Source organism: Sinocyclocheilus anshuiensis, unplaced genomic scaffold (genome assembly GCF_001515605.1).
Source record: "Sinocyclocheilus anshuiensis isolate Anshui unplaced genomic scaffold, SAMN03320099.WGS_v1.1 scaffold3964, whole genome shotgun sequence".
Classification (NCBI taxonomy): Eukaryota; Metazoa; Chordata; class Actinopteri; order Cypriniformes; family Cyprinidae; genus Sinocyclocheilus; species Sinocyclocheilus anshuiensis.
Window position 1 is genome coordinate 65,011 of NW_015536707.1, and position 7,056 is coordinate 72,066.

Sequence of the window (7,056 nt, forward strand, 5' to 3'; positions counted from 1 at the left end):
TCCTCTTTACTACTAGTTATAGCATGAAATAAACATGAATGAACATTAGAGTTATGTTCTCTCAGCTGCAGAAAGCCATCCATACACCATAGTCCACTGACGTTACTCTTAACTCTCCTGTTTGGGTTGTTTGTCAGACAAAATGGCGAATTCGGCATTATGACTGGTCAGATCGCCTGTCAATCAAACTCCAGGTCAAGGGTGAAATCCCACCCTACATTCCAGAAATCGTTTCACTCGGATATACGTCACAATAGGGAAGATGACTTTAAAGCATAATCTTGAGAGTTTCTGAAAACCCCATCCAATGCGATGAAACATTTTGCCAGTCTTTCTGTATGTTTTAAAAATAAACTAGAAATATTTCATTTGTTTGTAAACAGATGCGATGGCAACTGTGTGTTTGTACAATGCAGACGCATCTCTCACGTCAAACGTGGAACAGGTAATTCCTTATTTATTTTTAATCTTTAAGAAAATCGAAATATTTATTTTACTTATTTTATTTCAAAGCATTCTCCTGCTTAAAAGGCTAAATAAAAAGTGTCCATATCCTAGTGTATTACTAGGGTGAGCCTGCACTCAATATCTGAAATCCTGTTGTAGCTATGATCTAGTTCTGCACTAATAGTTGAGTATGATAGTACTTTTCTGAACCGGGCTTTATCAGCATGATGAATATAATTTTGTTTAATTGTTTATTGTTTATTTTTTTTATTTAATGAGGGACAGTGCACATTAATAATGCACACAACATGTGAAAAATGTGTCAGATTTAGTCAAAACTGGCTAATTTTCATCCGTAGTCCCTTGGCAGGTTGATGTTAAAAACTATAAAAACAACAAACAAAGTATTCTCTTCACACAAATTCAACTCCAAAAGCTCTACAAATGGTCAAATTGTTGGTGGGGGGAGTGAATAATCAGTGCTCTATTTCACCCTCAGTACCATGACTGAGGTGAGACCCTTGAGCAAGGCACTGAACCCCTAACTGCTACCTTGGGCGCGCAGCAATATAGCTGCCCACTGCTCTGGGTGTGTGTGCGCACTTGGATGGGTTAAATGCAGAGCACAAATTCCAAGTATGGGTCACTTCACTTCACTTTACCACAACGTAGTTATTAAAAATGGTTGCTATTTTGCCATGTTCACAGATGCGTTTTCATTCCAGATCAAGTTCTATATTTTCACTGGCTTTTTCTATCTTACTATTAAACTTCTAAAATTTTCGCATATCAATTTTGCATTTCCATTTCCTTCCTCTATTATGGAGATATGAAATTTTGCTTTAGATTTTCTAATTTCACTTATTACTTTGTTTCTTAATTTATTAAAACTTCGCTGGAGTGAGTTGCCGGGGGGGTGGACGAACTCGCTGCTGGCCACCTCGAGCCTCCATGGCGGCAGACTGCTCCGTCATGCTCGATGGCACCGCGGACTCACCACAGCGGAGAGGGATCCCTGGCAGTGTGTCCCTCCTTCCTCCCGGGTTTCGGCACCAATGTAACAAAGTTCGTAGTCACGGGAAGAAGGAGGCGGGAACCGGCGAACATTTAAATACTTTAATAATAAAACAAACACAAAATGAAAGTGTGTTTCGCTCTGTTCCCACGGCTCTCGGCCCCGCCCCTCTCGTCACACCAACCCATTAAGTTATTACTCAATTTAAATTGTTCTAAAAGCCTACTTACTAAAACGTGAAGTTGAATTATATTAAAAGCAGAGGAAAAATCTACAAATAAAAGTCTTGCATGAGACCCCTTCCCCTCCAAATATTTCACAAGTGAATGTATCAAGGTCACTGTGGCATCCTCTACACCTCTTTTATAATTATATCCACCTTTATATCTGTAGGCGAACTGCATTGGATCTAATAAACTTTCAGTCATCCTAAAGATTTCAGATCTCACATGACTTTCAATCATTTTCATTAAAACGGATGTAAGATCCACCGGCCTAAATTCATTTAGCGTCCTTGGACATCTAGATTTCAGAACAGGGACAATCATTGCATCCTTCCACATATTTGGAACATACTGAACCCTCAAAGACATATTAAAAAATGTAGTGAAATACAGGACTCAACTCTTTTGCACAAAACCTGATTACCCGCCCACAAATATTATCAGGCCCATAACTCTCATTTACTCTACTCTAACAAAATGATTATAAAATCCATTCAAGGCATTTGCAAATTCCAAATCCGAATTATATCCGTCCAAGACGACCTGATTATTGTGCTTTGAACTATCATACACTAATGTACTTTTCATACTAGACCAGGCCAAGCCCAATTTATTAGCAGCTATCTGACTCTCTTATCTCACCTTATAATTCTGTTTTGCCTTTAGTATTTCTCCTTTCAACTCCCTAGTGTCTACTTGTTTATGCAGATAAGTGAATTCATCTTGTTTAAACACCCATCTCTTATTTTCTATTCTGGTTTTAACAGATTTCAGTCACTCATGGTTTGTTATTTGGGTAGATTCTGACCGTTTTACAAGGAATTATCATGTCTCAACAAAAGGCAACATAAGAACAAGTCACATCAGGGGCCCGTTCTTCGCCCCTCGCTTAATATATCTTTATATATCTAATATATCTTTGAAGCAGATTTGTTAGGTGACAGCATTAATTAAAGTTTTAATTTGGTTCTTCAAACGAATTTGTGGATTTTATTAAAATATCTGGGTTAAATTGTCTAAGATTACTGCGTGTTCTCGTGTTCTCCCTAAAGGGCAGAATTATCGATACTCGAAACCACGATCAGCAATGCAGCGATTGGCTGGCGGCAAGACAGCAACATAATGATATCTGTTACGTCCTTCGACGTAAGTTATTATTTGTATTTATTTGCATTGGTATATATTGTATATGTTGTATTGTGTGCTACGGATTGTGCGCAGTTCCCTCCCTCTCTTTCTGGCAGTGCTTAATTGGGACCAGCTGCAGGAGATTGCGTGGTGAGCGGGAGCATTTAAATGCTGGGAAGCAGAGCAGCGTTGGAGAGCTTTTGTAGTGTGTGCGTCGTGAAGCCGCGGGTGTCGTGCTGTTCTATCCTCTGTCTCCTGCCCCAGACAACAGTTGGTTGTGTAGTGTTGTTAAACGACAGTGTTTTTGACTTGCCGTTGAAAATAGTGCGAGTAATGTGTAGTGTGAGTGGTGCTGCGGAAACACCGTTTCCTGGACTGCAAGGACTAAGCTAAATCTGAGTCCTCCGTAATCCGATCCTTAAGAGTTTTTGTTTGTTAACAAGTATTCGTTATTTGTATCATTTATTCGTTATTTGTAAACACCTATTTGTTATTTCTGAAGCAGTAGGTTGGGGATTGCCATCTATTTTGTGAACGTCGTTTTCTCCTGGGTTTTTTTTGGCCAGAGAGGGAGTTAGGGAAGACCTCTGTATTTCTTTTGGGAATTTTTATTTGTTAGGCAATTTGAACTTCTCTAAACCCTTAGATAGTTTCCCTTTGGTTTGTTATTTTGGCCTAGATCCCCTTCCGAAGAGATGTGCTTCCAAACATCACTTTAAGATGTAATAAACAAACCTTTTTGCTTGTGAATAAGCCTCTATTGTGGTCATTGTGAGCTGGGGCAGGAGAGGAGCTACATTTTTCTTTAATTTTATTCTTGTCGGCCTCACCAACCCTAGACTGGTCAGGTCGTGACACATCATATAATTAAAAAAGACACCTGACGTAAAACTTTCTGGACCTTTATAAGGAAACAACCAAGTGAACAAAACTACATAAATGTTATAATAGATAAATGAAATGTACACTTTTATTTTATTTATTAATTACATGATTCCCATTTATTTATATTCACGATTTCTAGTATTTGTACAGGCTTTACATTTTTATTTCAATGTTGTAATTATCAATTAATGTAATTTTATCTTTGAAGCAGATGTTATGTGAAAGCATTAATTAAAGTTTCTTAAGGGTCAAGATCAAGTTATCTGCATCTCCTGCGCTCCATCAAGCCACTCCCATAATAGCTGCCAGCACTCAAATTAATGCACAACTCAGATTAACTGTATAGCATGTGTGTAAGACTCGAATACAATCATAAAGTAAATATTTTATCACAAATAAATCTTTCAATGAGTAAAACTGGCTGTGTCTATAGTATTATAGATTGTAGAACTAATATAGTATTATAGAACATTATAATATTATTTTCAAATAATTTTTTTAATTATTATCATTTAAATGATTGTCCATAGATTAGTAGGGTGCTCTTGTAATAAATTATCAGTGGCTGGGATAGATTTTAAAAGGGTCATATGACGTTTCTAAAAATTATGTTGTGTATTTGGTGTAATGCAATGTGTTTATGCGGTTTAAGGTCCAAAAAACACATTATTTTCCTCATACTGTACATTATTGTTTCTCCTCTATGCCCCGCCTTTCTGAAACGCATCGATTTGTACAAAGCTCATCATTCTGAAAAGCGAGGTGTGCTCTGATTGGCCAGCTATCCAGTGGGTTGTGATTGGCCGAATACCTCAAGCATGTGACGGAAATGTTACGCCCCTCACCATACTGTGATGATGCCCTGTCCGGCCGGAGCGACGAGACAAAAACATGAAAAGCCATTATAAACGAGGCATTCGTTGCATCCAGTGGGGACATAATTACTGATTATAATGACTTATACTGTGTTTTTGCGCGTTGCGTAGCGTATCGCGCTGCGTAAACATAAAACCATGTCTGCATTTGTGATTGGAGAAACGACAAACAACAAGTCACACAGCGTCACACACTGCAGCTAGAGTGAGAGGCGTCCGGCGGGCTTGCGGCAACCACATGTGACGACCCCGGGCTGGACTCCGCTTCGTCCACGGTGAAAGCCGATCCGGCGATCCACAGTGAAGTTGATGTATTTCCTCAGCGATCAGCACGGATCAGCTCCAGGCATGACGAAGCAGATATCGTCCTCTTTTGGAAGGCCAAACAAAGTAGTTTCACTTTCACAACGAAACACACAGCGTCTCCACAGCATGGCGGCGGCAGCAACAATACTACAGCGCGTTATGCAAATCTTCCCACATAGTGAAATAGACATGTGGGGGCATTAGAACGAGTCGTTTTAGGAGGGTATGGACAAGTCTTAACTTTTATAAAGAATATCTCTTTGGATTTGAGACTTTAGTCTTTGCAACTTTACAGATCTTCTTTATGCACCAAGAGCTTGTAACACTCCAAAGAGAGAGAAACATTGAAATCGCATCATCTGACCCCTTTAAATATCAATTCCACTTAAAAAGATGCAATCTAATCTGGTTTATATTAAATAAGCCTGCTCCCGAGCAGGTTTAAGTTTACGGACCTGTTACGATGACAGCAAGTCCAGGATGAGCTTCGAAGAACCAAATAATCCAAGGTCATGCCAAATCGTCAACAATCAAATCCAGCTAACTGAGTTAGCGACGTACCAGCTTTCTTTAAGCATAGTCCAGTCCATGCAATCATAACACTCTTGTAAACAGAGCACAGAATCTTCAGTCCAAACCTTTACATCTTTTTTTGTACTCTATCTCCTTAAAACAGTCTTATATGTAGGCAATAAAAACACTCAGTTGTGATTGGCCGAGCCCAATCACTGACCTATAACACAAATTTAGTATTTTATTCCATCTGGTTGGGCAGGTAACATATTAATAATAGTGTGTAAGTGCTTTTTCAGCGACACATGATTAAAATCGCTCAATATAAAACTCTGCACTTCAGGTGAAATCGACTGTACTTTTTGTACCACCTCAAAAATGTTACTAAAAATAATATTGCAGTTGTCAACATACATCAGTGGCAATGAACTCTTCCACGTCATTGATACTCTTGACAGTGATTTCACCCTGGCTGATCATTGGGTAGTCATAAGGGTTGGCCATGTCCTCAATTCTGTCAAACAATGGGAGGATTCATTGGGAATATTTCATCTTATTTTACTGTAACACTCTGTAATTAACATGTTTTTGACTTTTTTTGTACACACATTTATACACTATTCATTTAATAGTTATCTGTTGTACTTTCCCACTGGGAGTTTTGACAATAGCTTTGCCACCCTCTTTACTAATTACTAAACCTTTCAGGTACATATCAGCTGCATCTGTCATGAAGAATGCTGATTTGGCATCAAAGGGGGTGTTCTGAAGCTCGATTAACTCTATTTCTGGCTGCTAGAGGTAAATGGCCGCCGAGCTGAAACACTCCATTTCACCATCTCCCATGATTGTACTTTTCGGTTAAAACATGTTAAAAGGTACACATTTTTTGGTGTCAAACTTACGTAAGTTATGAAAACAATGTGTTCCACTATTAATTATTCTTTTGCATGAACATAGTATTTTCATTAAAGATGCAGTATATCATTACGTGTAAGTCCAGTACGTCCAACTTTTTGTTTTTCAAGGCCAGAAAGGTTTCTGCTAGGTTCTGTTAAATAAATACATGGACTACATGGACATACTGGATATTGTTTTCTGTTAATATATAATCTCATGTATGCCCTTTTTCTTTTAATGATATCAAACATTCCTATTAATGTCAACCAAATGTAACAGTAAAAAAAATAATTAATTAAAATGATCAATTTAAATTAAATTAATCATTTTGGCACAGCAGAGTCTTGATTCACCTTCCAGTGGTTGGCAGTCCCTGAGGTCCAAGATGTCTCTTTTTGTATAGACTCAAGATGTTGTCTCAGCAGTGCAGCCACTGTATTTGGTTATAATGGGCTGGGTTTTACTTTCTATTTATGATGAATATGTTCTGTTCTGTTTTTATCTTAGTATACAGTTACGCACCCCCATTGAGTGATTGATAAGAGAAGTCAATGTAATGTCTTTGCATTTCAATAATTTTACTTTACACAAGATGAAAATGTGTATACTGTAAACCTCATTTTTACTTAAACAGGACAGAACATTTTTTGAATTTCATTTTTATTTAAACAGGACAATGTGTTTTTTTTTTCACAACTTAAACCATGGAGTGTAAAACATATTCAGCAATAAAAAGCAGGAAAGAGAAGGTTTAAAAGGCCCA